At 47.8% G+C, this 27,398-nt stretch overlaps 1 protein-coding gene across 5 annotated transcripts in view; it reads right to left on the bottom strand.

The window, feature by feature from the left end:
• The window catches only part of Fam163a (family with sequence similarity 163 member A), an 86,550-nt gene that overhangs the window by 37,719 nt on the left and 21,433 nt on the right, over positions 1-27,398 (bottom strand). For 4 of the 5 annotated variants that reach the window (XR_006848733.2, XR_006848731.2, XR_009225477.1 and 1 more), the window contains exon 1: positions 24,970-25,197. The exons of the other annotated variant lie outside the window; for it this stretch is intronic. The gene's annotated coding sequence lies outside the window, so the exon portion shown is untranslated. Of the gene's footprint in view, positions 1-24,969; positions 25,198-27,398 lie in introns of those variants that run through there. 5 annotated transcript variants of the gene reach the window in all.

Here is a 27,398-nt window from a genome sequence, read left to right on the forward strand (position 1 = left end):
CAGGTAGGAGGGGTCACAATGGCTGGAGTGTATGTGGGCAGATCTGAGGCCAGCTCAGTCATGGCGTTGGTTGGGTGTAGGGAGGATGGATGGGCAAGCGCTGCAGACACAAACAAAGGAACACACTTACACACTGGCTCCACGTGTGGCCAAAACATCCCCACTAGGCAGCTGGTGGCTGCTGACAGGAATGTCGTTCAGGAAGGAGGCCTGAGCCCAGCCTGGGGTGCTCCAGGGAGGAATCTGACAGCCACACCCAGACACCTCTGCCACACCATCTGAGGCTGCATGCCCTTCTCTCACGGGGCTCTGTGTTGTCCGCCCAGGGTGGTGGTAATTTAGTCTCCAGAACTTTAAATCAATAATAGTCAAAACTGCTCCTGTTTCAGCCATCATTTCCTGAACTCCTGGCCTCCTGCAGAGAGGGAGGCAAGTGCGGCCCCATATAAATGCAAGAGTTAAAAAAAAAAAAGTTTTAAGATCAAAGACTTTTTATTGTAGGGCTGAGGATGTAGCTCAATGGAAGAGCACTGGCCTCGCATGTTTGAGTCCTTGAGTTCAATTCCCAGCACTGATAAAACCCCAGCTTTTATTTTAGAAAATTTCAAACATACAGAAGTAGAGAGAATGGTATGGCAAGTCCCCAGCCTTGTTTCATCTGTACCTTCCACTGATAATTCTGAAACATACCCTAGCTATGCATTTAATTTGCAAACATTTCAGTGTGCATAGCTAAAAGTATTTTTAAAACATATAACATGATATCATTAATATGCATAAACAAATTAACTGCAATTTCCTAATATGAAAAAATCCCATGTCCATACACAGAAGACATCTGACCACACCAAAGCCAAAGCTGGATGTTCACAGGCACTCGGTCATTAGTGCTAGCCTGGCTGCCATCACCTGCCCCTGCAGCCTATAAAAATCTCAGGGGCCTATCTTAGGTCACCCTAGGTATGACCAGAGCCTCTAAATACTGATGCAGAAGACAATGATAAAATCTTGAACAAACAGACATCTTACTGGCTATGTGGTCTGGGCAAGTCACTTTGTTTATGAATGACCATTTGCAGGTTAAAAAAAAAAAAACTTTTGAGGAAATACCCCAAATGCCTAACAACAAACCAATGGATAAATAAAATATGGCACATAAATACAATAGAACATTATGTAGCCTTTAAAAAGAAGAAAATCTTGTCATGTAATACAACATGGATGAAACTCAAGGACATTGTGCTATGTGAAATAAACCATTCACAAAAGGACAAATCCTGCATGATTCCACTAATATCAAGTATGTAAAGCAGGCAAAATCATAGAAACAGAATGTAGCAAGATGTTTGCCAGGGACTGGGGGAAGAGGAGAGGGGAGATTAGTGTTTAGTGGGTATAGAGTTTCTATTTTTGTAAGATGAAAAAAAATCTAGAGATCTGTTGTGTAACAACATGAGCACCCTCAACACGACTGAATTTGATGTTGCCTGTGTTTTTTTTTTCCACAATAGATTAGACAAACTTACTTCTGTCTGTAAGAATCGGAGGTCGTGATGGGGTTCTGCAATGCTCCGGTGTTTTATCTGTGTTGGACAGGGACAGGATCACTCTCCTCCAGCAGAGCCAGGCGGGGTTCGAGGACAATGTGTTTGGAACGTTTTCAAAACCCTCAGGAAGTGGGGCTGCGCCTCCGCAGGCTGCAGATAGGGGGCGCCAGGAGGCTCTGCAGGGTGGGAGTCAGGGGCTGGAGGCTGGAGTCGGGGCCTCGGCAAGTGAGAGGAACAAAGGCAAGAGGAAGCCTTTATCAAGGGCCGGCTGCCCTCGGGGAACGTTCTGGGAAGAAAGGAGAAGGCTCCCAGTTGGCCGAGAGCAGCCATGCGGGGGGATCTGAAGCGACAGATACAAATGTGTAGCACATCCTGCGGGGCCGGCGGGAGATTAAAGTGCCCGCCGCCGACGAGGGGGCGGGGTGGCGCTGGGAAAGAGGCGCCCCTGGCCCTCTTGCCAAGGCACCGGGTCTGCAAGTGCTTTCAGCGCTCGTTATCATAAGGCCATTTTTCAAATTAGCACGAGCCAGGCCTAAGGGAGTCCAGGCAGCGGTGGCCACAACTGGACTGCAGCCCTGTCCTACCGGGAGGCTTCCCTGGAGCCCTGCGTGGCAGAGAGCAGATGCCCTGCGCCGGAGGGTGATATCGCCTTGGTGCTGGGAGAGGGATGTCAGTCAGGGCTCCTGACCCAGGACTCCGGGCAGTAAAAGGCACTTCTCATGAGAGTCCTGCCTGTGCGTGGTTGCGGGAAGATTGGGGCGCCCATCCAACACGGATGGTGGGAGAGCCATGGTCCCCTCTGAGGTGGCTGAGGCAAGGACACTCTGAGGGAGTTTTGAGTGGGGAGACCAGACACCAGATTTGGGGGTTTCTGCCTCTTCAGGCCAGCAGTTGAGAACCTTTCTTAGTCCCACTCACTTCCTGGGCACTGTTGGGCACAACCCCCTTTGGGTACCACTAAGAGAACAAAATCCAGAGAAGGATCTGATTTAATCAGTGGTCTTGAACCAGCTCTGATATTTAAAAGAGGCAAAACATCGCCAAAGCTCCTTCCTTAATGGGTGTCATTAGCTACCTGTGCACCCCTCCCCACAGATGGCCTGGAGCTCTGGTGCCCTGTGGCTCCTCTGGTCCCTGAGCAGCTCTCCTGGGACCCTGAGCGTACTTAGCAGTGTGGCCTCCAGCACACATCCTCTACAATCCAGGAACTTCAGTTGGGCACAAACATCCCAGGCTTTTGCACCAGCCAACACACCTGTGCTCTCATAGTGTGGTCCCCAGAAGAAACAGCGTCACCGAGCTGAATGCAGAATCCTGGGTCCCATCCCAGACCTGCTGAATCAGAAGCCACGTGTAACAAGATTCAACGAGATGCCCAGGTGATCGGTGTGCACAGGCTTCAAGTCAGAGAGGAACTGCAATTAGACAGCCACTCCACCCCCTGCCACCAGGGAAGTGGAATGGCAGCCACTCTCAGGCATGTCAAACCAACCTCTACCAGCAGCAGCTGTCACCACAACAGGGAAGGGGGGAAAGCGGTGGGGGTGGACACACAAGGGGCTGCTACAATGTGTGGAGTGCATTTAAGTTTGAGGCACTGAGATGAAATCTCAGGAGGCGTTCGGTCCACCCTGAGGTCCTATGATCCTTTGCAGCCCGTTAAGAAGCAGGCAGTGACAAAATAATCATAGCTAACGTTTATTGAGTCCTTCCTATAAGACAGGCACTATTTTAAATAAAAGTGCTTTTCATGTATTGATTTATATAATTTGCATAGAGGCCTCTTGAGATACAGATGATCATTGTCCTCATTTTACAATTGAGGTCACTGAGGCACTGGGAGGTCATGTGACTCCCTCCACTTGCATGATGTGTGCCAGAGCCTGGATTGGCATCCTGCCCTGTGCCCAGTGACCATGCACTGACCCTTGTGAGACCATTTCCAGAAGGGACTGGGGAAACATTCTCCCCACCCTGGCGCTTTCTTTTCTTTTTTAAATGTTTTTTAGTTTTCGGTGGACACAACATCTTTATTTTATTTTTATGTGGTGCTGAGGATCGAACCCAGCGCTCCACGCGTGCCAGGCAAGCACGCTACCGCTTGAGCCACATCCCCAGACCTGACGCTTTCTTCTCAAGCACTGACATTCCTTTAAGTGTGACCAGCCACCTTGGTTTGTCTAGGACATGGGATTCCCTGGATGTGAGACTTTCAGTGCTAATACTGGGAAAGTCTTGGGTAAGGAGGTTGCCCTGTGGACACCTTGCCTCCCAGGGAAGAGTATCTGAAGAAATATAGAAATAAAAGAAATTAAATTTAATAGGAAATCCTTGAGATTGCAGAATTTGCACTAAATGAGACGCTAAATGAGAGTTCCGGTAAACTGTCTCTGCTGGAGGATCCCCAAAGCCTGTCCGGAGGACTTTAAATAAGCCCCGTTCTTCATTTATGGCTTGGTTTCTGTACTTCTTAAAATGGGCATATTCTTCTGTGCTTGCTCTCTTCTTTCCTGCCTCTGCCAGATGTAAGAATCCGCAGAAACCTGTTGCTGGTATGCGCAACAGCACACGTCCTTGTAGTGTTTCCCTGTCAAGGTCACCTCACCCCGCAGGGGTCTCCACTCCAGCTCTCCTCTGCAGGTGCTGACAGCCGGTTCTGTGAAGCCTGTTTCTTTTGAGCCCTGGGAAGACCCTTTGATTGGTTCAGGTTTCTGTTTAGCTCGAGAGCCATTATGATTTCCTAAATAAAACACAAAGGGCTGGCTCAGCATGTGTGCATGTGTGCGTGCATGTGTGTGTGTGTCTCTGTGTGTGTGTGATCTCCTAGAAATATTTTTAAAAGCAGTTCCCCAATCCCAGCTGGATGGGGCTGGCAAGGAAGCACCAGGATAAATATGTCAGAGTCCCCCAGAGGTTCCACACTCCGCCACACGTCCTGGGCCGAGGGAAGGTGGTAGCTGGCAGCTGTGGCAGGAGTCCAGGGATTAGGATTTCCCCTGTGGGTCTTGGGAGGGAGGAAGTCTGGTCCTGAGTTTTCATATCTATAAAGTGGGACTTGCTACAGCCTGTCACCAGAGGCTACGTGCCTCCTCAGGAGAAGATGCTGTTCTCCCAAGGGTCCTGTGCCCTTTCTCAGAAGTCAGCTCCTTCACGTCTTTCCTGGTGAGCCTCATTAGACTTGTGATGGGCGAATCACAGAGGAGAGTAGGACAGAGCAGAGCCCTTGCAAACTGCCCTCCTTTTCCAGAAGGAAAGCAGCCAGGACAGTGTTCTGCAGCCTCTTCGCCCACAGGCTTTTCACCATTATTTCAATGGCTTTGTTGAGTGACCCTGAAGTCAGTGTATGTCTCCTTTCCAAGTAAGCTGTTGTAGACCCAGAGTACACCACCCCAAAATATGCTTCTTTGGCAGAAGGAACATTTGGAGCTAATGATTTTGAGAAACAGCAGACACAGGAGTAGCTCTGAAAACAGGGGAGAAGTGAATCTCCACCATGAGGGTGTCCCCTCTGCACCAGGAAAACAAGCCTGACTCATCAAAACCAAGTCCCATCGATGGAGAAGGCTCCACCTAGAGCCCACAGAGCAAGCCTCACTGCTGCTTTTCCCACGGCTGGCCTCTTTTGTCCTCAATGGAGGGGGTACTGAAGCCCGAGCTCTGAGCCACCTCCTTGGGATTCACTCATTTCCCCCCTTGGGTATCCCCCATGCACAGATCAAGTAGATGTATTAATAAACTTTTTTGTTTTCTTGCTTTGTTAGAGGAGATTACATTGTCCTTCCCTCTGCTCTAATCCCTGGAAGTCGAGAACTGTTGTGATGCTCCAGGTCTTTTCCTTCTGGGCTCCTGCAGTGGTCTGGACTCAGGGCTTTCCTTCCTGTTGCTGGCTAATGCGGAGCTGGGAAAAGGACCTGGGAGTCTTTGCTTTGTGCCGCAAGGAAGGTGACTAAGGAGCTAAGAGATGTGAACCAGCGCTTCCCTCAGTTTCTGCTTGCTGACCCAATAACCAACGTTGAGCCTTCCTGAAGCTGACAGCACACACATGGAGAAAAACAGCTCCTCACCCGAGCCCGGGTAAGGCTGTCAGTTTGATACAATCAAGAAAAAATAAAGTATTTCTCTCACAAGTGGCCCAGGAGGCTTTGCCATTTGGGCCTCCCTGCTGTGTCCCTAGACCATGAGGGATGCAGGCAAACTGCTTGGACCCCGTAAGGCCTCAGTGACCAACAGCAATGAGAACAGCCGACATCCAGCTCTGTGCATGGGAACCTGACCGGGCCAGCACCTCGCCCCCAAACCAATAAGACTCACTGACCCACATGCCCAGCATGGTCCCTTTTGTCTCTAGCCCTAGCAAAATGACTCCTGACAACTACTCCTGGGCTTATCCTTGTAAATCTTGGGTAGGAAACAGAAAGAACTACCCAATCCTGCTGCATGCATTTGTAGCAACTATCTATGAGATAGGACTCTAATGTGATTAGCTCTCCCTGCCTTGATCTGATTACATGACCTTTTAAAATTATCTTTTCTTTTTTTCATTCATTCGTCCAAACATTCAACAAGAGCATCTGGCATCCACTTCCTGCTGGGTGCCTTCTAAGCCAAAATCAATAGGGCATTTTCCAAGCTTTAAAGTTCCCTGCCTGTAAGTAGCCTCCATTAATTAGGGAAATGGAGGGCTGGGTGCTGTTCAGAAGCAGCCATGTTAATACCCAAGCTCTGCTATTGATTAATTGTTCGTTCTGTTGAAATTATTCAGTTTCAACAGCTCTAAAATGGGAAGGCATGAAGTTGTAAAGGGGTGAACTGTACATAAAACTGTACTTCATGCCTGGCCTAAAAAGGCACACTGTAATTGTCATTTTAAAGAAAGTGGCCCAGCCATCCAACACTCTCATCTCCAAACATCTCATGATGGGGGTCAGAATCCTCTTTTGAGTTCATCTGGCTTCCTGGGACAGTGTGTGGAGTTTAATCCTCTGGTGAGCCGGCCCAATCTTTGTTGGGACTGATGGGCTGGGCCATTTTGAGAAAGTGATGGGCATCAAGGTCAGCTGCGGAGCGTAGCTTGTGGGAGGGCTGCAGCTGTAGCTTCTGGGAGGGCGGATACACACTGGCCAGTTAATAAACACACAGACATCAAGGCTACCGGCTGTCATAGTAACAAGACTTTATGCTTTCCTGGCTCCTGTCATCTTTGGGACTGAGAGCACTTAATGAATTAGTCTCTCTTGCGGTCCTCCTGGAGAAAAAATACTGCTGTGTCTCCAATGGGCAGTCACGGTAACCAGCCAGAGGTCAGTGGCTCCTGTGAACATTGCCAACCAGATCCCCAGAGCGGCTTTGGTGGTGCTTTGTCTGTTATCACAAAAATAACAATTGTGTATTCGAAAATTTAAATTACATAAATGGAAAGATAAAAATTGGCTGGGAGTGTAGTTCAGTAGCAGAGTGCTAGCTTAGCGTGCACGAGGCCCTGGGTTTGATACTCAGCACCATATGTACCTTATCAGTCTGTCCACTGGGAGATAAGCACACCCAGCATTTTGTTATGTTCTCATAGACACAACACACACATACTTAGTTTATATTCTGTTCCTGATGCTTTATAATTTAATAATATATCATGACTGTCTTTTCATATGAAGTTTGTTTCTACACCATTTAAATAGCTGGTAGTTTACTAAGGAAATCCTCTATTATTAAACATTTCAGTTGACTTTGCTATGGTTTGGATGTGATCTGAGGTGTCCCCAGTGGTTCCTGTGTTGAAAGTCTGGTCCCCAGGGTGGGAGTGTTGAGAGATGGTGTGGAATCTTTCAGAGGGGCCTAATTAGATCATTGAGGGTACTGCCCTGAAAAGGAACTGATGTCACTCTTGAGGGACCCTAGGTAGTCCCCAAGAGAGGGCTGCTGTAAGAGAGCAAGCGTGGCCCCTTGCAGGTCTCTTACTGGCTTCCTGACTTGCCGCAGAATCTCTCCCTTTCGCAGGTGTTCCAGCCATCCACCATGATGAGACACAGCCAGAGCGACCCTTGCCAGAGCTGGCACCATGCTGTTTGTTAAATAAACTCTTAGAAGCACTCAGCCTTCGGTATTTTGTTGTGGCAATGGAAAGTGGACTAATACAATATTAATTACTTTAACTGTGAGAACAAACTTGTGTTTTCTCCTTCTAGGATTTAGGCAGCAGAATGAGTAAGGGCATCAGCATGGAAGACCACAGCAGGTTTGTAAAAATAAATGCTGTTCTCTGTGCCCGGTGCTGGTGGGGAGTGGGACAAGGGCACTCTGGAGCCCGGTTGTGGAGAACCTGGAGGAACTTCGAGAGGTCACAAGCAGTTGAAGACCTTGGAGAGAGCCCCCTGGTAGTGCCTGGAGGAGATGGACTGAGTGCTGGAGATGCCACTCTTCTTTGACTCCTGCCAACCCCACCAGCCTCCTCTCTCCCGACCCTGCCATACCATTGGGCTGTGCTAGGCCAGGTGTGCCCCATCTCCTCTACCTTACTTGTTAGGTAGTTTTAAAAAATCAATTCAGGTGTCACCTCCTCTAGTTTTCCCCGACTCTCCCTCTTCCCAAGCTGGATTAACTTCTCTTCCTTAGATTTTAACACCTCAAGTTTACAAAATCTCATCTCCAATACTCTCATCTCCAGACATCTCATGATGGGGTCAGTATCCTCTTTTGAGTTCATCTGGCTTCCTAGGACAGTGTGTGGAGTTTAATCCTCTGGTTGAGCCAGCCAAGCCTTTGTTGGGCTGATGGGCTGGGCCATTCTGGGAAGGTGATGGGCACCCTCCACTCTGCAACGATTTTGTGTCTATCCCTCTCCTAGATTTTGAGCTACTAGGATCACTGTCATACACACTGGGCATACAATGGATAGCCAATAAATGTCACTGAATAGAGTAAAGGTGGTCCCAGAACTAGTACTGCCAACCATTGGGTATGACCAAGATATATGAGGCAACAGGAACAGGTGAGGCAGATCTCCAATCCATCCCCAGCTCAGTCTTCAGTGCCTCTCTCCTGGCTGCCCTTGGCCTCTTCCCTGGACCACTCTCCTCATTACCCAACTGGCCACCACTCAGCAGATGGATGACCTTAAAACATTAATCTGCATCCACTGCCTTCCTTCTTAAACATCTGTATTACCCTTAGAATACATGGTTCACAGGGCCCTGCGTAACCCAGCCCTTGCCTACCTCCCCAGTCTCATTTTGTACCACTTTTCCCTTTGGTTCCCATCCCCAGCCAGTGAGCCTTATTTCTGTTCTTCAAACAGCTGAAATCCTTTCTTACCTTGGGAACATCTCTTGCCAGGAATGTCCAGTGCCTCACTCCTCACCTCTTAAGCTTCTGCTTAGGTGTTGGTGCATCCGTGAGCCCTGCTTCATAGTTGAACCTAAACTAAGTATCCTATCATGGTGACCTGCTTGTGTCTTTTTCTTTGTTTGTTTTTGGTACAAGGTATTGAACCCAAGGACACTTAACCACTGAGCCACATCCCCAGCCCTTTTTACATTTTTAATTTAGATACAGGGTCTCTCACTGAGTTGCTTAAGGCCTTGCTAAATTGCTGAGGCTGGCTTTGAACTTGCAATCCTTCTGAACTTATCCTTCTGAGCCACTGGGATTACAGGCGTGCGCCCCCACCACACCCAGTCCCTGCTTGTTTCTTTAGAGCATCTTTATATTATGTAATTGCATTTTAATTTTTGTGATTATATATTTAATAATAATTTTTATCCTCCCAATAGGGGAGAGTAATTTTGCTCCCCAAGGAGACAGTTGGCAATATTTGAACATAGTTTTGATTGTCACACTTGGTGGGGGGTATTCCTGGCATCTAGGGGTTACTGGAGAGCATCCTCCAATGCACAGGAAAGCCCAGCCCCCTCAATGAAGAATTATCAGGTCCCAAAGGTCAACAGGATGGGCCCGAAAGCTCCAGCTCCAGACTCTGAGTTCCATAGAGCTGGGGACCTTGCCTTCCTTTTTCAGCCCTATGTCTCCGGCATCTGGCCCAGCGTCTGACAAGCTGAGAGCGCTGGACATGTAGCTGAAAGGAGAACAGACGGACGACGCAGGGGTGTGGGCCAAACTCTTTAACAACCAGTGGGGCACATCACATCAGTCAGCACGGATGCCCACTGTGGAGCTAGAGCCCACAGGAAGAGGTCCTGCTGGGCTGGTTGCTGGACTGTAGGGAAGTCTGGCCATCCTAAGGGAGTACTAAGGGCAATCCCAGGTGCGGGGAGTTGGAGGAAAACCAGGAAGCAGCCATTTGTCATCTGATAATAAAGTATGTAAGGACCTAAGCAACCTGCATGGCCCTACCTGCCCAAAGTCAGTCCTGGGCCAACAGGGTGGACAGAGGCCAGGAATACGGGCGAGTAGCTGGTGAGTTGAAGGAAAGAAGGAACCTATTCCTCTTGTATGTGTGGACAGAGAAGCTCTGCCCTTCACATTTACTCAAATCCACCTGAGAGAAGGTCCCAGTGTGGAGCGGCACTGGCCCACACAGGACAGGGCAGAGGAAAGGGCCATGGGTCGGGGTGGGGCGTGAGCTTTCTGTTGCTGATTCCCTTCTGCTGTTTTCTCCTGAACCATTAAAGGCCTAGTTTTAAGAAGCTGCAGTTTTTCTTCTCAAATATTGTAGTAAAAGATCTTAATTTAGATTCTAAAAGAAAATATCTTCATTTAACTTCTGGAAGATCCAGAAGATTAGTTACCATTTGTCTGCCAGTAGAGAAACATTTGGGAAGATGATCTGGGCTGAAGGAAGCCTGAAATCCAAATAAACACTCTCTCCCCTGAGCAATCTGCGGTCTGAGCCAGACTTTGCTAACAGAGACATGGTGGTGCATCCTAGTGGCTTGGGAGGCAGAAGCAGGAGGATCACAAGTTCAAAGCCAGCCTCAGCAACTTAGTGAGGCCCTAAGCAACTTAGTGAGATCCTGTCTCAAAATAAAATAAACACACACACACACACACACATATACACATAACGGGCTGGGGATGTGGCTCAATAGTTAAGCATCACTAGGTTCAATCCCCAGTACAAAAAAAAAAAAAAGCTTCAAAAAGAGCTCTCACCCAGCCTACCATTCCCCATGTAATCTTTTCAACTCACAAGTCATCAAGAATCTAGTGATAGGGGCTGGGGTTGTAGATCAGTGGTAGGGCACTTGCCTAGCATGTGTGAGGCACTGGGTTTGATCCTTAGCACTGCATAAAAATAAATAAAATAAAGGCAGTCTCTCCATATACAACTACAAAACAAATTTAAAAGATGAAAGAATCCAATGATAATACCAACATCTCTAAGCCCATGTCACTTCCCCCACAGCATGAGATTGAATACCTAAGGTGGTTTCATCACCGCCTGTGTCTGAGGAGGTGACCATGATATTCTGCCCAGCGGTTGGGCTGAATGGCTCTGGTGACTGGAGAGGATGCTGGCTTTTAGCAGCCACAGACCCTTGAGATAGTCCCAAACACTGGTAGGACTTGTTTACATGGATTTTCTGCCACTGCCCTGAACTTAACACACTCCAAACATCTCTAGCATTTTGTACAAAACATCTCCCCTGTCTGTCAGCACGATCATCATCGTTCAATGGCCTGGGCTCAGAACCTCGACGCCTGTCATCACAGTACTTCCACTCCTCTGGCGCTGCCCCCAACCGTGGCTCCTCTCACCCCCCCATCGGCCCCCACTCTCTGCACTCTTAGCAAACAGCACTGTCCACATCTGAAGGAGACATACCCCATCCGGAGCCTAACCTAAAATCCTGGGCAGGATCACCCAACCCTCACCCTCTTCACCCTGTACCTAAAGGCTGAAAGGTTCCTCCTCTGGGTCAGTCCAGCTCCCACTTGGGGTTCAGATGCTACTTCCTCCTGCTCCCTTCCCCTCTTGGCTCTACTATTTTACTACATTGATATTATCAAGTTTCTCTGACTCTTAACAAACAGCTTATTGCTTCTCCTCACATGCCCCAGCCCCTGCCAATGCTGCTATCCCCAACTGTCTTCTTCGCAACGAAGCCACTAGTCTACACTCGCAATCTCCACACCTTCCCAACGACCCTCCAGGTACCGCCGCATCCCTCCACCCCAGCCCCAGCCGCGCTTCTCTGAGGTCTGTGGGCATGTGCCGGCTCCACTTTCTCACAACGTATCTGTTCTGAACGTGCTGGAATCTGGCTCCAACTCCTACCTGCCTCCCTGAAACTACTTTGAGAAAGGTCTTCCGTGGCCACCAGTCACTCTGCCTCTCCCAAACATTCTGCTGTCAGGTCCTGCCAAAGCTTCCCACTCCCTAACTTTTCTCCTCCTTAGTTGCTAGTGAGGCTGCCTCGTCCCTCCTGCCTCCATCTCGCCCTCATACGCACAAGCTGCTCCAGGTTTCTGTCCTTCTCCACTCACATGTTTATGGTCATTCCCAAAAGCGAGGTCTCCGGGGGAAGTCCCCCTGAGTTTCAGACTTGTACCACCAAGTGGCCCCTAGACACTGTGGTCCAAAGTATCACTGATGGCTCCTAGGCTCAGATGGTCCCAATCAGGCCTTGTCGTCTGACCTGCTCTGCCCCCCAAGGTACCTTTCCTTCTGTTTTCCTCCTCTTTACTCAATGGCACCATCATCCACCGAGTCTCCAAGCTCAGTAACTTGTGAGTTGTCCCAGTTTCCTCCCTGTCTCTCTTCCCTGTCACCCATCACCAAGTTCAACCCATTTTATTTCTTAAGTGTTTCTAGATGAGTGAGTCAGCCTCGCATTACTAAAGAGCCAAGAGGGGAAAGGAGCGGGAGGAAGTAGGATCTTTTACTAAAGCAAAAAACCTAAGATAATTAACCTGTACTTTATGTAGCTCATAGTTCTGGAGCTTCCAGTCCAAGGTCAGGCATACCCATTGCTTTGGGCTTCTGGTGGTGGGGGGAGTATGAGGAAGAGCAAGCAGCTCACCTCATGGCCAGGAAGCAAAGAGGAAGAGAAAGGGAGTGGGGTCCTGCAATCCTCCTTGACCTAGGGACTGCCCACTGACCACCTCCTGGGGGTTTCACCACCTCCCAGGAGTGTCACTCTGGGAACCAAGCCTGGACCTTTGGGGACGTTTATCCACACCATAACGCAGACTACATCCTGCTCTATTCTTTATACCATTCTCTCCATTTGGCTTCCCAGTAACTATTGACTAGAGTTGCAGTACACTTCCTTTACCCACTGTGCCTAACTCTGCCCATTAGACAGACAAGGATTTAGTGTCTCTTGATGGCCTGGATGTGCATGAATCCCCCAATGTGCCCAGAACAGCCTGGGCAGAGAGTAGATGCCCAAAAGAGAAATGAGCAGCAATGCCACCTACCCACTAAGAGAAGGCTGTATTGAACTATCAGCATCCTGGGGTTAAGCTGTTCACCTCATTCCTTATCCATAGGGACAGGTAAGCAGGGGTCAGCAAGACCTCAGCAAAGAGGCTGGGAATGGTTTTCTGAGGGACCTTGGAAGGTGCTCCCCCAAGGACATTGTCATGGATTGTGCTGTCACCACGAGACTCAGCGAACTCTGGAGATCTCTATGGGTGCCCATCTGTAAGGCTGTCTGTGGTACAGAAGTAGTGCTCAGTGTCCCAGAATCTTGGAACTATGCCCTACCTATTTTGTGATGGTTGCTTCACCTTGGAAATAAGAAACAACAGTACAGTCCAAACCTTTCACGGATCTATTCTGTTTTGGGGTCTAAAGTATCCTATGTCTATCATCTTTCAGGAATTCTTATTCCTCAGGGGCCTGTGCTACTCAACTATGCCTCACTCTACCTTCTAACCCCTTGTTGATTTCTTCTCACTCACTCAGGAATTTAGTTGTTCCCCCTTCATTGAAAATTCAACCCAGAAAGTTCCAACACATACAAAGAGAACCTCTCAGCCTAGCCTCAGACTTCATTATCTGCCAGTGGCTTTTACTCTTGTTCACTCGCCCACCACCGTTGGCCACATGTTGGACCCATTTCACTGGAACCATCCTCTGGAGAGTCATCACCCAGACTAGCATCACCGTCTCCTGAGTCAATCCAATCATAGTGACTCTTGGTTATGACCTCTGTCTCCCATCACTGTCCTACTGAACTCCTCCAACCAAACCACTGACCACAGAGTGACCTTCTAAGATGTAAACCGGAAGGTGTTTTGTCTTTGTTCACAAATCTGTATTGGCTCCATATCTCTTACAGGGTCACGACAAGGTCCTCAGCCCCGCAGGCAGCATGCCAGGCTGCTGTTCAGCCTCTCGTCGCCATAGCCTGGCATTTCATGTCCTGACGTTACTGGATTCCGTGCAGTCCCCAGTTTCCTTACCATCTCCTGAGCCCCTGGACCTCCCTCTGCCTGGAAAGATGTTCATCTAATGTCCCAGCTCAAACACCACCCATTCTAGGACGCTTTCTCTGCCTATTCTGGGTGTAACTAGATGCTCCTTCTCTGCGCTCCTCAGCACTTTGTGACATGGCCATTCCAACATCTACCTTATCAGATTCAAGGCACAAAGGAAGGAATCCTTCCTTTTCATCTCTGTGGTCTCAGCCCCGGGTGTAGGCCTGGCTCAAAGTTGGCTTCAAGAGACATCATGAAAGGAGTAAAGGAATGAGTTCCAAAGGCACCCTGTCCTCCGTACACGGCCAGGTCAGAAGAGACTGGCCTCTTGAATTAATTGAACCTCTTCTCTCTTTACCCTGGCTCAGTGCCCTGCCCATATGATTGAATCCCCTAATAGAATCGGCCTTGGCTAAGCACCACACACAAATCCCTCAGCATTAAGTGGCGGAAAGGCTTCCAAGTGCTTAGAGAAGAAGGAAACCGGCTTCAGAGATGTTCATCTGCTGCTGAGCGCCTGGGAGAACTGGTGGATGTTTTATGTTAAAACCAGTTTTGTGCTCAGCACTCCACTAGCCCTTGGCACTGGGGATAAACGTTCAAATAACATTTGCTGATCACTTTCTATGTGTCAGTCACAGTTCTCTGGGGGAGGAATTATAATTATCACTCTTGTTTTACAGATTAAAAAATGGGCCCAAGGTCACACAGCTAGTGAGCACTCCAATATTATCCTTCTCTAGTTTCCACACCCTTTCTCCTCCTAATCCTTCCTCTTAGTCTTCAGTACACCCATTCTAGAATAAACGTCCTCCTCCATCCCACCTCACCTTCTGTCCACTTTCAACTTCCTTCTCTTCGTCAGAAGTCAACAGCCTCACTTTCCCCCACCATGAGCTGTATCCCTCTTCTCTGCACCCTGGATGAAGGGTGATGTTCACCCAATTCCTCTGCACAGTGAGAGATGGCTCTTTCCCACCAGCAGTATGATGCTATCCTCCCATCTTTGCAGGAACATCACAGTATCAATTATCCTTCTTTCCCTTTATAATAAATTTTCCACTAAATTGGATCCTTTCCATTGGCTTTAAAAAATTTGGTAGGAATGCCTAACATGAGACCAACAATCTTAACAGATTTTTAAGTGTATAACACAGTATCATCCACAGGCACAATGTGGCAAGGCAGATCTTTAAAACGTATTTATCTTGCATAACTGAAACTTTATCCCCATTGATTACCAATTCCCTATTCCCCCTTCACCTGGTCCCAGGCAACCACCATCCTATTTTCTGCTTCTGTGAGTTAGACTGTCTTAAATCCCTCATGTAAGTGGAATCCTGCAACATTCGACCCTTTGTGACTGGCTTATTTCAGTTAGCAAAATGTCCTACCAGTTCATCCATGCTATTGCAAATAGCAGGATTTCCTCCTTTCCTAATGTGGAACAACATTGCACTTGATTGATACACCACATTTTTCTTTATGCATTCACCCATCAGTGGATATTTGGGTTGCTTCCATATTTTGGCTGTTGTGACTAATGCAGCAATGAACATGGGGGTGCAGATGTCTCTTCAAGATACTGATTTCAGGGGCTTCCAACACAAGAACCTTTGGGTGTACATTTAAACCATATCAAAACCAGAGCAGAGTTCCTTATATACTTTAAAAATTTACATCTTATCAGATAAAATAGTTTGTAAATATTTTCTCCCATTCTGCAGGGTTTTTTCTACTTTATTTCCTTTGCTGTGCAAATGCTTTTTAGTTTGATATAGTCCCCTTATCTGTGTTGCTTTTGTGTCCTGTGCATTTCATATCCATAAGGTCATTGCCAAGACTAACATCATGAAGTGTTTCCTCTAATATTCTTTTGGAAGTTTTAGGCCTTACTTTTAAGTCTGGGCATTTTGAGTTCATTTTTGTGAGTGGTGTACGATGAGGGTCCAATTTCATTCTTTTGCATGTGGATATAATTTTCCCAACACAACTTATTGAACAGACATTCCTTTTCACATGGTGTATTATTGGCAATCTTGTTGAAGATTAGTTGACCATATAACATGGATTTATTTCTGGGCTCTTTATTTGTTCTGTCTTTATGCCAATCCATATTGTTTTTTTTTTTTTTCGTACCGGGGATTGAACTCAGGGGTACTCAACCACTGAGCCACATGCCCAGCCCTCTTTTATATTTTATTTAGAGACAGGGTCTCACCGAGTTGCTTAGTGCCTCACCATTGCTGAGGCTGGCTTTGAACTCGCAATCCTCCTGCCTCAGTGTCCCCAGCCACTGGGATTACAAGTATGCACCATTGCACCCAGCTCCATACTGTTTTAATTAGTGTAATTAGTAATATATTTTGATTTAAGGATGCCTGATGCCTCCAGCTTTGTTCTTCAAGATTGCTTTGGCTATTTCAGGTTCATTGTTGTTCCATATGAATTTTAGATTATATTTTGTATTTCTGCAAAAAACGCCCCTAGGATTTTGATAGGGATTGCATTAAATCTGCATATTTCTTTGAAGAGTATGGACATTTTAACTTAAGTCCTCCAATCTATGAACACAGGATGTCTTCCCATTTGTGATGTTTCAAATGTCTTTCATTAATGTTTTATAGTTTTCAGTGTGCAAGACTTTAACTTCCTTAGCTAAGTTTATTTTATTCCTAAAGTACTTTATGCTTTTTGGTGCTATTGTAAATGGGAAGTTTCCCTGATTTCCATATCAAATACTTTGTTATTGATATACAGAAATGCAACTGGTTTGGGTTAATTTTGTATCCCACATCTTTATGGAATTCATTTATTAATGTAACATTTCTGTAGAGTCTTTAGGTTTTTTTTGTATATACCATGTCATCTGCAAAAAGGGACAGTTTTAGTCCTTCCTTTCCTGGCATTGAGGTTTACCCTTTCTTTCCTATTTGGATGCCTTTTATTTCTTTTTTCTTGCCTAATGGCTCTGGCTAGGACTTCTAGTATTGTGTTGAAGAGAAGTGGAAAGAGTGGGCATCCTTGCCTTTTTCCTGGTCTAAGAGGAAAAGCATTCATTTTTTTTTCACCATGTATTATGTTCGTTGTGGGTTTCCACTGGATTTTAAATGTGCTTAATTCTAATTAAAACAGAATAAAACCACCCACTCTCACACCTAAACCTCTGGAAAGACTAAGTTACATGTACAGCCTCCATGTTCTTACCTTCTACTTTCCCTTCCACCAGTTACATCTGGCCCTTCATGCCACTGGAGTTTTTGCTTAAACTATGGATGCTCTCTACATTTCTGAAGCAATGGGCCTTTTTAGGTCCTCGTCTTCATTGACTTCTCAGCAGCACCTGTGCTGTCTCTTCTGTTCTAGAAACACTGTGCTCTTGGCTGTCATGACATTTGCACCTCTGGGTTTTCCTCTTCGTCTCAGGTTCATCTTTCTCAGTCTCCTTTGAGGATCACTCTCCTCCTAGTATTGAGGTTCGACACCACGTCTTCATTTCTAAACCTGTCCTCTCCCCTTACGCAGCCCCATCCCGGCTGAGGCTTCACTTACCCCTGGATGTTGGTGACTCACAGAGCCACAGCTCCTGCCCAGACCTCTCCTCTGAACTCCTGCCTGAATATGCATTTGCTGTCTTGCCCTTCCATCGAGATAGTTCAAAGTCTTCTCAAGGACATCATAGCTGAGATTTAACTCAAGAGGTTTGCCTTAAAGCTGGTTCTTTGCCAGTGTTTCCTGTCTCAGAGCATGGCACCCCCATCCCCTGGTACAAAGTTGGAAGCTGAGGACGCATTCTCAACAACCTTCTCCATCTCTTCTCACATCAAACCATTGCTTCCTCTCCATTCTGCCTTCTAGAACCTCTCAAGTCTATTTTCCCTCATTACAAATGTCCCAGTCTAAAAACTGTCACCTTTTACCCAGTCGACTTCAAGAATTTGCCAACAGGTTTTCCCTAGATCATCTCCTCAAATACACTGTCCGACTAAAATAGCAAGAATGATCTTTTTGAGTAGACTTTCTGACTATGTAACCCTCCTGCTTATTTATGGACTACCCAACAAAATCCTTAATGTGACTTAGACTCTGCATTTTCTGGTCCCTTCCTACCTCTTCTGCTCATCTGTTACGACCGCCCCTCTTACTCACCCAGATCCACTGGTCTTTAGCGTCTCAGAATGCCACGTTTTCCCAAGCCATGGCCTTTGTCCATTCCTGGAACATTCTCTCTGAACTTCCAAGCCCCCCTCCCTCCTTAGCTCCTACTCATTTTCCAACTTTCAGCTCAATCCCCACTTCCTCCAGATGATTTCCCAGCGCCTTCCTGAATGATCTATCAAACATTTGCAATGCCATGAGCCTCGCTATATAGCCTTTATCACAGTGTCACCTTACATTTATTTGGTGACAACTCTGTTTCCCCTGAATAACTTTAAGATTCATAAGAGCTGGGGCACTGACTGTCTTCCTCCCTCCCACCAACGTCATATCCCCAGGGACACTCAGTAAATACCTGTTAATATCTTAAAATGCAATGCTCACTTTTCAGCCCATCCCTATCTATTCTGGCCTCTCTGCTCAGCTGCAACTGTCCTTGCTAAAGTCATCAACAACCTTCAAACTGCCAAAAGTGTGCTTCCTTGGAGCCCTGGTGTTCTACCAGCTGGTCTAAGGGTTTCCTGCACTAAAATAGACTCCTGGTAATCTTTCCCTAATTCATAGGGGGGGAAAAGTGAGCTGACAGAATATTTGTAATTTAAAGCTTCTGTTTTATAGTGTTTCCTTAACAGTGGGGATGTGTGGTTGAAGATGCTCTCTAATATATATCAAATGGTATTTTCAGCCATGTTAACATGTCACTATTTCATGGCTTCTCCAAAGAACACTTTGATTTCCACGGGTTTTGTAACACAAACAAGTTTTTTGATACCCACTGGCTAAATGCAGAGAAATAATTCTAGTGATTCAGTTTGTTCTCTTAGTTGTATGATATGGTTTACTATGTTACTTATTAATTTTAGCAACCAATGCTTATTGATCACATTATGTCTTCCCACAGCCCTTTGTCCCCAATTCTATTCTCTCTTCTGTGCACTGTGGGGTCCCTAGACGGTATGGGGACCATGGCTTCTCCTTTTCTCTCTGTCTTCATAGTCAGCCCAGCACTTGGGCCAGACACATGAATGGTGTTTGCTGAATGAACAGGCGAGTAAAATGGTGGTTACAACTTCACCCATTGCCAGCGCTCTTGCTCCTGAGCTCTGTGGCCGCCACATATCTAAAATGCCACCAGTTGTTAACCTGATATGAACTTATAGTTTTATAGGTCTGTGGGCTTCACCTCTAGTATCTAACCCATCATCAAGCCCTGTTGATCTTGCCACCAAAGATTTTTAGTCATTGACTCTTTTATGGGGATGGGAATGTGAACAGTTTTACCCTTTAACTACTTAAAAATGTAATGTGTTGGTCTGGGGACCTATCTCAGTGGTAGACCACTTGCTTTGCATGAGAGAAGCCCTAACACCACCATAATAGAAGCAAGGCCATGCGTTGTCTGTGGCGGAAGTTGGGTAAGCGGTGACATTGTTACCATCAGCATATCTTCAGATACTCCGAACTCTGTCCTAGCTGTGGGCCTTTGCCCAAGCTGCTCTCTCCGCTCTGCCTTTTCTCCTGAGCTTGTCTATCAAACTCACACCTAACGGGTGAGGCCCAGTTCAAAACCCAGCTCCTCAGCCTCCGAGTCGTGTTCGCCGCTCCACACCTGGTGGCTTGTTCCTTGTACCTCTGCTTAGTGTGTCTTCCTCAGCCTGCTTGCTCCTCTCCCACAGTGCCTTGCAGGCAGCTGAAGCCTGGGGACATGCCTTGTTCAACTCTGTCTTCCCAGTATCTTGAAAAATGATCTTTTCTGAATTCAAGTGGGTTAAACTGCTCGCCCACTACCAGTGTGCTGGGAAACACCTTTTTTTTCCCCTTAAGGTTGACTTTCCCTCCCTCCCTCCCTCTCTTCCTTCTTCCCTCCCTCCTCTCTTCCCTCCCTCCCTCCTCTCTTCCCCCCCTCTCCGCTTTCCCCTCTTCCTCTTACCCCTTCTCTCTTTTCTTCTTTCTCAATAGTGGGCTGTCTGGCCTCCCCTCCTGGCTAGGTTATGGCAGTCTTGGCTGAGAATCCAGATCAGCTCCCCCGCCAACCCCACAGGGCAACAGTAGCACATAATAAAAGCAGTTGCTTCGTGTGCTCTAGAAATTATTTGGGGGAAATTTCAAGCTGTTTCTCTCTGAGGCGGAATGGGAGTCAGAGGTGAGTCCTGGCCCGGGAGCTGCGAGCTGCGTGGGAGGAGACGGTGTGCAGAGTGGGGCTCTCAGCTCTCAGGCTGTTCTTTCCAAAAAGCAGACAGACTCCCAGCCCAGGTCCAGAGCCCCAGAGCACCTCTGCTGACCTTTCTCTTGGGTGCAGACGCAGGGCTTCACAAGCCACCTTCACAGCCTTCCACAGGACTAGTATCTGGACCAAAGCGATGACAATCTCTCCCCCTCCCCCATTCCCCAGGGAATAACACACACACTCAAACTGAGCTCCAGCCCTGATGTATGCACAGGGATAGAAGAGAAATCTAAACCAAGGACGATGACTGCTTTGTCCCTGAACTGTGCTTGTACAAACCTGCGTACACTGCAGACTCCACTTCATCTATCAAAGCATGTAAGGTGCAGCCACACGCTGTTATAACCCAAATGGGCTCTATGCACACCCACGGGATGCTACTTACTGTATGGTTCTTGCAGGTTAAGGTGCAGAGAACAGGAAGTCAGTGGTCTAGAGCTGGGGCTCTCACACATCCATGAGTTTACACGACACAGGAGAGGCAGAGTGCTCAGCAGAGTGACTGGAACGTGGAAAGTTCTCTATATAGGCTTTCCACTAAAGGATGCTAGAGGACCCAGCTTGTGGCTGGAAGAGTCTTTCTTCCACTGCTTCTGTTATTCAGAAACCTGCCCCACCTGAAGGAAAAGGCTGCATCTATTACCCACCGGCCATCCTGCATTCACTGGCTTCCAGACTGGGTAATAAGTGAAAGGAAACTCTTGGAGACAGGGGAACTAATCTGGACATCTGTACTAATGGGAGTAACCAAAGGGGAATTTAGGGACACACTGATTGATGAATTTTCTTACTCTTCGGGGACAATCCAACCCTAGACTCCAGCATAATTTTCAAATCTTTTCTTTCCCCTGTTTCTTCCTCTGTTTTTTTGAGAGCCAAATGCAACAGCAGAACTAGACCTCCTCCATATCTTCTGCCCTAATGATGTCCAGTCACATAATCCTCTTGCTCACAATCCTATCCAGCTATTGACACCTTTCCCTGAATAGGGGAACAGTAGGGCAATGAAATGGTTTCTACTTATTCACACTGTTTTCAAGGCTAGAGGAGCACCTCCTGTCGACCCAGCTCAGAGAGCCTACCATCCAACGACACCTCTTCTCTCAGTCTTCCATGAACAAGTCTGCAGGTTTCAAAGGAACTCAGGGTGACCCCAATCTTATGGGCCTTGTGTGGTCTCAAAATCCTTTTGCTTATAATCCCAAGGGAACCTCTCAGGCAACATGAAGGAAGTACAGGGTGATGCTCCACATGGTTCAGCTGGAGAAGTGATGAAGGGAATGTGTTAGGTGCAGGGCAGAGTCAGCCGCGCGACCGACACACATGCGAGAATGGCTTCCCACAGCAGAGAAAGAGGATTTTTAAATGGTAGTATATTCACAGGGTTCAAAGTTCAGAAGGTACAAAGGGTTTGTTTACAGGTTCACCCTCCCTGAAGGCAACAGATATTATTTGGTTTTGTGTCTACAGTTATCCTCCTGAAAAGTAACATAGTATGAACATTCTATACATTTTATTTTTTCCCCTAGCCATCTATCTGGAAAATGTTTCACATCGGTTATGTAGTAAACTTCCCAGTTCTTTTTCCTATGGATAAATAAGATAGTATTTGACTATTTGGAAGTACCACGAAATACTTAACAACTGCTTCTCTGATGAGCATGTAGATTGTTCTTTCATGGCTCAGACAATGCTATAATGGGCAGTGTATCTTCATGCCCGTCTGCAGGTATAACAGCAAGTTAAATTCCTAAAAATGGAGTCATGGGGCTGTGGCTGTGGCTCAGAGGTAGAGTGCTTGGCTACCATGTGTGAGGCACTGGGTTCGATCCTCAGCACCACATAAAATTAAAATGAAGATATTGTGTCCACCTATAACTAAAAAATAAATATTTTTTAAAAAATGGAATCACTGGATCATATGGCATAGGCATTTCTAATCTGGACAGGCGTTTCCAAAATGCCCTCCAAACAAGTTACACCATAAGAAAGTGCCTGTTTTTCTAAAAACCCATCAAAAGTTCAGCAATCTTTTCATTGTTTAATAATTGAAAGGTAAGCATGAATGTTATTGTAGTTTGTACTTTACATATCAAAGCAAAGGAAGAGCATCCAGTTTTCCCAGGCCAACATTTTCCCTTAAGTCTATTGGGGTCACATATACCTCTTGGGTCTACAAATGACAGTCTTTACTCATGATGGTTCTGAATTTTCAGCTACTATATGTGCCTCTTTTTAATGGGAGGAGTATGGCCCTATAGAAGGAACAGGAACACTGAAACCAGAGAGATCGGGGCTTTATGAACTTGACAAATTATTTGACCTCCCCCAAACTCAGTGTTTTCACACAAAAAATGGGGATAATACCAATTTGGCAAAGTCTTACATCTGGCACACATAAGGTACTTAACAATGATACTTAATAGATGATGGCAGCTTTCATTAGTGTTAACAATTACCAGGTCAGATTCAAACCTCGGGGCACTTTTCACAAATGACAGAACTTGAAATTGCCCAGTCATGACCAAATGGCTCTTTTCTTAAATGGCCATTCTGAGGATTCCCAACTCTTCCTCTGATCCACCTGAGCCTTCTTCCAATGTTTAAAACAGTTCACTAAAATCCCTCTGGGGCCTCTGGGTGAGGCGCTGGCTGTTCCTGGGCCAGGCTCTCCGGTTGCCAGATGCTGTTTGTACACAGACTGAGACAGTGCTCACTTCCAATTACTGATGGGCAAGTCAGAGATAAAACAGATCCTTGGGCAAAGCATGAGGGCCTTCTCTCAGCAGCACACAGTCCATGTTGCCTTGCCCCTCCACAACACCATTTCTAGTGGGGTCACTGAAGGCAGATGACCAGTTTGGGCGGGAATGCCAGGGATGCCCACAAGGAGGGTTTCTATCCACACATGTGACCCTCCCACATCTTGGAGGACTTCAGAGGCTTTCCCATCTAGGCATGGCCCTGCCTCATTTCACCCCCCAGGATGGTGGAAATTATAGTCATGCTCCTTAAGTAAGTGGGGAACTGTGAGGAGGGGACGGATGCTGATTTGCCTGATGTCACAGATGAACCATTATAGTCCTATTTAGTTTCTCTCCACATGCCAACCTGACCCCGTCTGGATATGGTGGTTTAGATCCTGTCCCGCATGGGAGCTGAACCTCTGGGGAGAAGGCTGAGAAATGCAACTGTTTTCCAAGAATGTACCTTTGTGCTTTCTTCCCTTTAGTCCACCTCTGCCAGTTTGAAGAAAGAAGGTGGGATGGGGATGTCTGTTGTCTCTGAGTTCTTCATTAGTACAAAAAGGAAGCCCCACTGAACCTCAGGCAAAGTGAACACTGAGATCTGAAGGCAAAGTGAACACTGAGATCTGAAGTCCCCCATCACTGTCTGTGGCACAGTATAAAACAGGTCTGGCTCAGACGCTGGAGACTGAGCAGGCACAGGTTCCCGCTGCACAGACATCAATCCCTGACAGTTACACTGCAGTCTCCCTAGAATCAGCCCCCTAGGGGGCTCTTGAGAACTACCCACCCCAACCCGCGTTCTCCAGCTGGACCGATGGTGGGCTGAGCCAGAATCCATAACCTTGCAGACTGGAAAAGACCCGAGAATGTACCTCAACTGACTAGCCGTTGTATATCCACACCTCGGCCACATCAAACTTGCTAGGAAGCTCCAGCTTCCAGGGCTCTACAATTTTCATGCAGCAAAAAGGAACCCAATGGTGTGTCAGAAAAACACGGGTGGTGTATACAGCCCAAGGGCGTTGGCCGACGGGAACAGATCTTACCCCTGCCCTTCCTTGCTGCCTTCTGAGTCCCAGAGACACGAAGTCACCTTTCCAGAAGGTCTTCTGGAGTGCCGCCCCACGCTGGCCAGTCTGCGGTGTCAGGGACCCGAACCCCAGAATGCAGCCCTTATCCCGCCACTGCTTTCTGCTGGTCCCTGGTTTCTCTACTTGGGCGCGCCCTGCGCTCCCGGGTGGAGGTGCAGGAGGCCGGCCCAGGGGCTCCAGAGCAAGTTGACAGTACCCCGAGGGAGAGTCGTGTTTCTCTTCCCCTCAGGAGCGGGGTCGGTGCCCGGCTGTCCAGGACCCCGGTTCGCTGGCAGAGAAACCTGTCCCCACCACGCCATGCCGCTTGGCGGCCTCCCTTGGGCCGCGGACGCAGCCCGGCCCTCGTTATTTTGTAAAACTTCAGGAAAATCACCAGCAAGCCGAGCCCGGGTCGCAGGGCTGCGTGGAGTCGCCCGCACCAACCCCGACCCACAGACCGACGGCTCCCGCACCCACTCCCCCAGGTCCCAGCCCCAGTGCCCGCGCCCAGGAGATCCCGCGGAGCGTCCACGGTGGTCGCCGGCGCCAGGACGCAGCAACGCTCCCTGGGCCATCTGGTGGGGGTGGGGTCAGTGTGGGGCCGAACGGCTTCGGTGCGGCCCGGGGACAGGGACCCAGCGAATCCGGCCTAGAGGAGGGGGCGCCACCATCCACCACCGTCCAGAGGCCGGGGACGCCCCCCGCCCGGGCGCGCCCCTCTTGCCAGTGGCCCGGAGAGGGGAGGGAGGGCCGAGCGCCCACCGGGCTCACGCGATCGGGCGGCCTCTCGGGCACGGTGGCGACCTCAGAGGGAGGCGGCCTCGGAGCGCACTTACCTGGATGTCAAGGCGCCCTCGAAAGTGCTCCTCGGCCAGGCACATCCGCGTGCGGAGCCCGGCGCCCGGCGGGGAGCTCGGCCGCCCGGCGCCCCGCCCCGTCTCCTGCGCGCGGGAGGGCTCGCCCGGTTACCGCCGACCGCCGCTCCCGCGCTCGGCTCCCACGGGGTCTGCGCACGTCCTCACGGGCGCCGGCGGCTGGGGAGGCCCACGTGAGGCACCTCTGCCCTCGCCGGCGCTCCGAGTGCTGGTCCTGCACCGAGCCGAGGACCTCATCGCTCCTCCAGGTGCAGAGGCTGGGGGGTTGGGGGAGGGCAGGTGCGACCTGATTGGCGCTGGCCCGAGTCCTGGGAGAATCTCCCACGGCAGAGACGAATTGCACCCGGCGCAGGGAAGGGGCGTAGCAGGACAGCTGTGCCTTCCAAGCACTCTCCCCTCGGCTCCGCTGCCTTTGTGCCTAGGGCAGCCGGTACCGGGGACTTGGCGCGGTACAGTCGGAGTCCAGCACCGAAAATCCTGAGACATCGAGAATCTTAGGGACCAGAGTGTGTCGCTGTCCACTGGAAAGACTGACTGGAGATCCCGCGGAGCCCAAAGGCGCATCTGTTTTCCTATTTCCAGACTGCACTGGTCCCTGGAAGTCCAGTGACAGGGAAATGCCATTGAGGTGTATGGGGTGCTCGTGTCGGGGCAGAACCTGAGTCGGTGTGTAGTTGGTTGCAATGGCCAGATGGCAGGAAGAGGCAGGAAAGGAGAAGCATCGCCCCAACACGAGGAGAAAAGTTAATGGTGCTCAGCAGTTCTCATCAAAGTCACCCTCTTTGTTGTTTTAAAACTCTGTGCTGTACCCCAAGTACAAGTTCTGGTATCAGTGATTCAGAAGGTCTGTTGAGCCAACGTAACTGGTTGAGATGGAGGGAAACTGACCCTTTTTAGCACTTCCAAAGCATCTCAATCTGGAACTTTACCTGTTGTTGTCTCTTTTTTTTTCTCCTGAGCCTGCTGTGTCCAGTGTCGGTTGGACTGAAGACAGGGAGAGATGGGGACACTCAGAGTCAGCTTAAATCTGAGCTGCCTCAGATGTTTTCCTTTTCATACCCAGGGTGGTCCAGGGGATTCAAGTCATAGGTGGTGGTGGTATCAGTATGAAAACAAATCTCTGAAACATGAAAAGCCATGGGCCCTCAGCCCATGTCCAACTCATAAAGAAGTGGGGTAAGAAATGTAGCACCCCAGCAAACTTCATTATTCCTAGCTCATTACTTAAAAACGGAAACAAAACACATGGAGGGCAAGCTGCCCCCCAGTCATTCCAGCAGGTTGGCCTGCTGTTTCAACACTCCACCTTCTCTTTTTTTCCCTCTCTTACTTCACAGGTTTTAATTATTGAGCTCAGATTTTCACATGCTGCCTTTTCTTGTCATAGTTGAATTTCACACCTACATTTCTCTCATCTCATCTTAAAGGAAAACAATGAAATTAAGGGCATGTGATTTTGTTATAAACTATTACAGAAAAGTGAAGACAGAACATAAATGTACAGCCTAACAAATCATCAAAAACCAAACACCTGGGTCATTACCACCCAAATTAATGCCATCCCCCCAGAACCCCCTCTCCACAACTTGCTCCCTTTCTGAAGTCTTTCCTCAAAATAATTACTATCCTGACTGTGGTGATTATTTCCTCATGTATCTTTAGAATTTTATCAATTTTAAATGCACTTCTAAACACTGTGGTTTAGTTTTGCTTGCTTTTGAATGTTCTACAAATTCTATTTGTCTGGCCCTAACATTTGGTTATGTTTATGGAAGCCATTCACTTTTGTCACATACAATTGTAATTCCTTCATTCACTGATACTTAATATTCATGTGTACAAACATGTCGCAATTTAGTTGCAATTTATTTGTGCCTTCTAGTGCTATAGACATTTGGGGTGTTTCCAGTTTGGAATATACAAATAATGCTGCTAAAACATTTTTATGTACATCTCTTGACATATAAGTGCAAAATTATATGGGTATATATACCTGAGGGTGGAATTGCTGGACTATAGGGTATCCTTACTAAAGTTTTGTTAGAGAATGCCAGATTATTTTCCAGAGTGCTCATAAATTTTACCATTTCCATCAGATGTATGGTCATCCCATCAAGAATCCCCCCAGTGCCCTTTTGTAGCCACCCTACTTTCCATCTTCACCTCTCTCCATCCCTCACTTCTAGAAACCACTTACTGTAACTGTTTGCATTTCCAAATTTTTGTTATTTCAAGATTGTTATATAAATTAAGTCATACTACATGTAACATTTTGGATTTTTTCCCCTCTAGGCATAGTCTCTGGAAATTCATCCAGGTTATTGCATGTATCAGTATTTAACTTCTTTGTTATTATTGAGTAATACTCCATGATATGAATATACCACAGC

Source organism: Marmota monax, unplaced genomic scaffold (genome assembly GCF_021218885.2).
Source record: "Marmota monax isolate L192 unplaced genomic scaffold, Marmota_monax_Labrador192_F-V1.1 WCK01_AAM20220418_F8-fsc00055, whole genome shotgun sequence".
Taxonomy (NCBI): Eukaryota; Metazoa; Chordata; class Mammalia; order Rodentia; family Sciuridae; genus Marmota; species Marmota monax.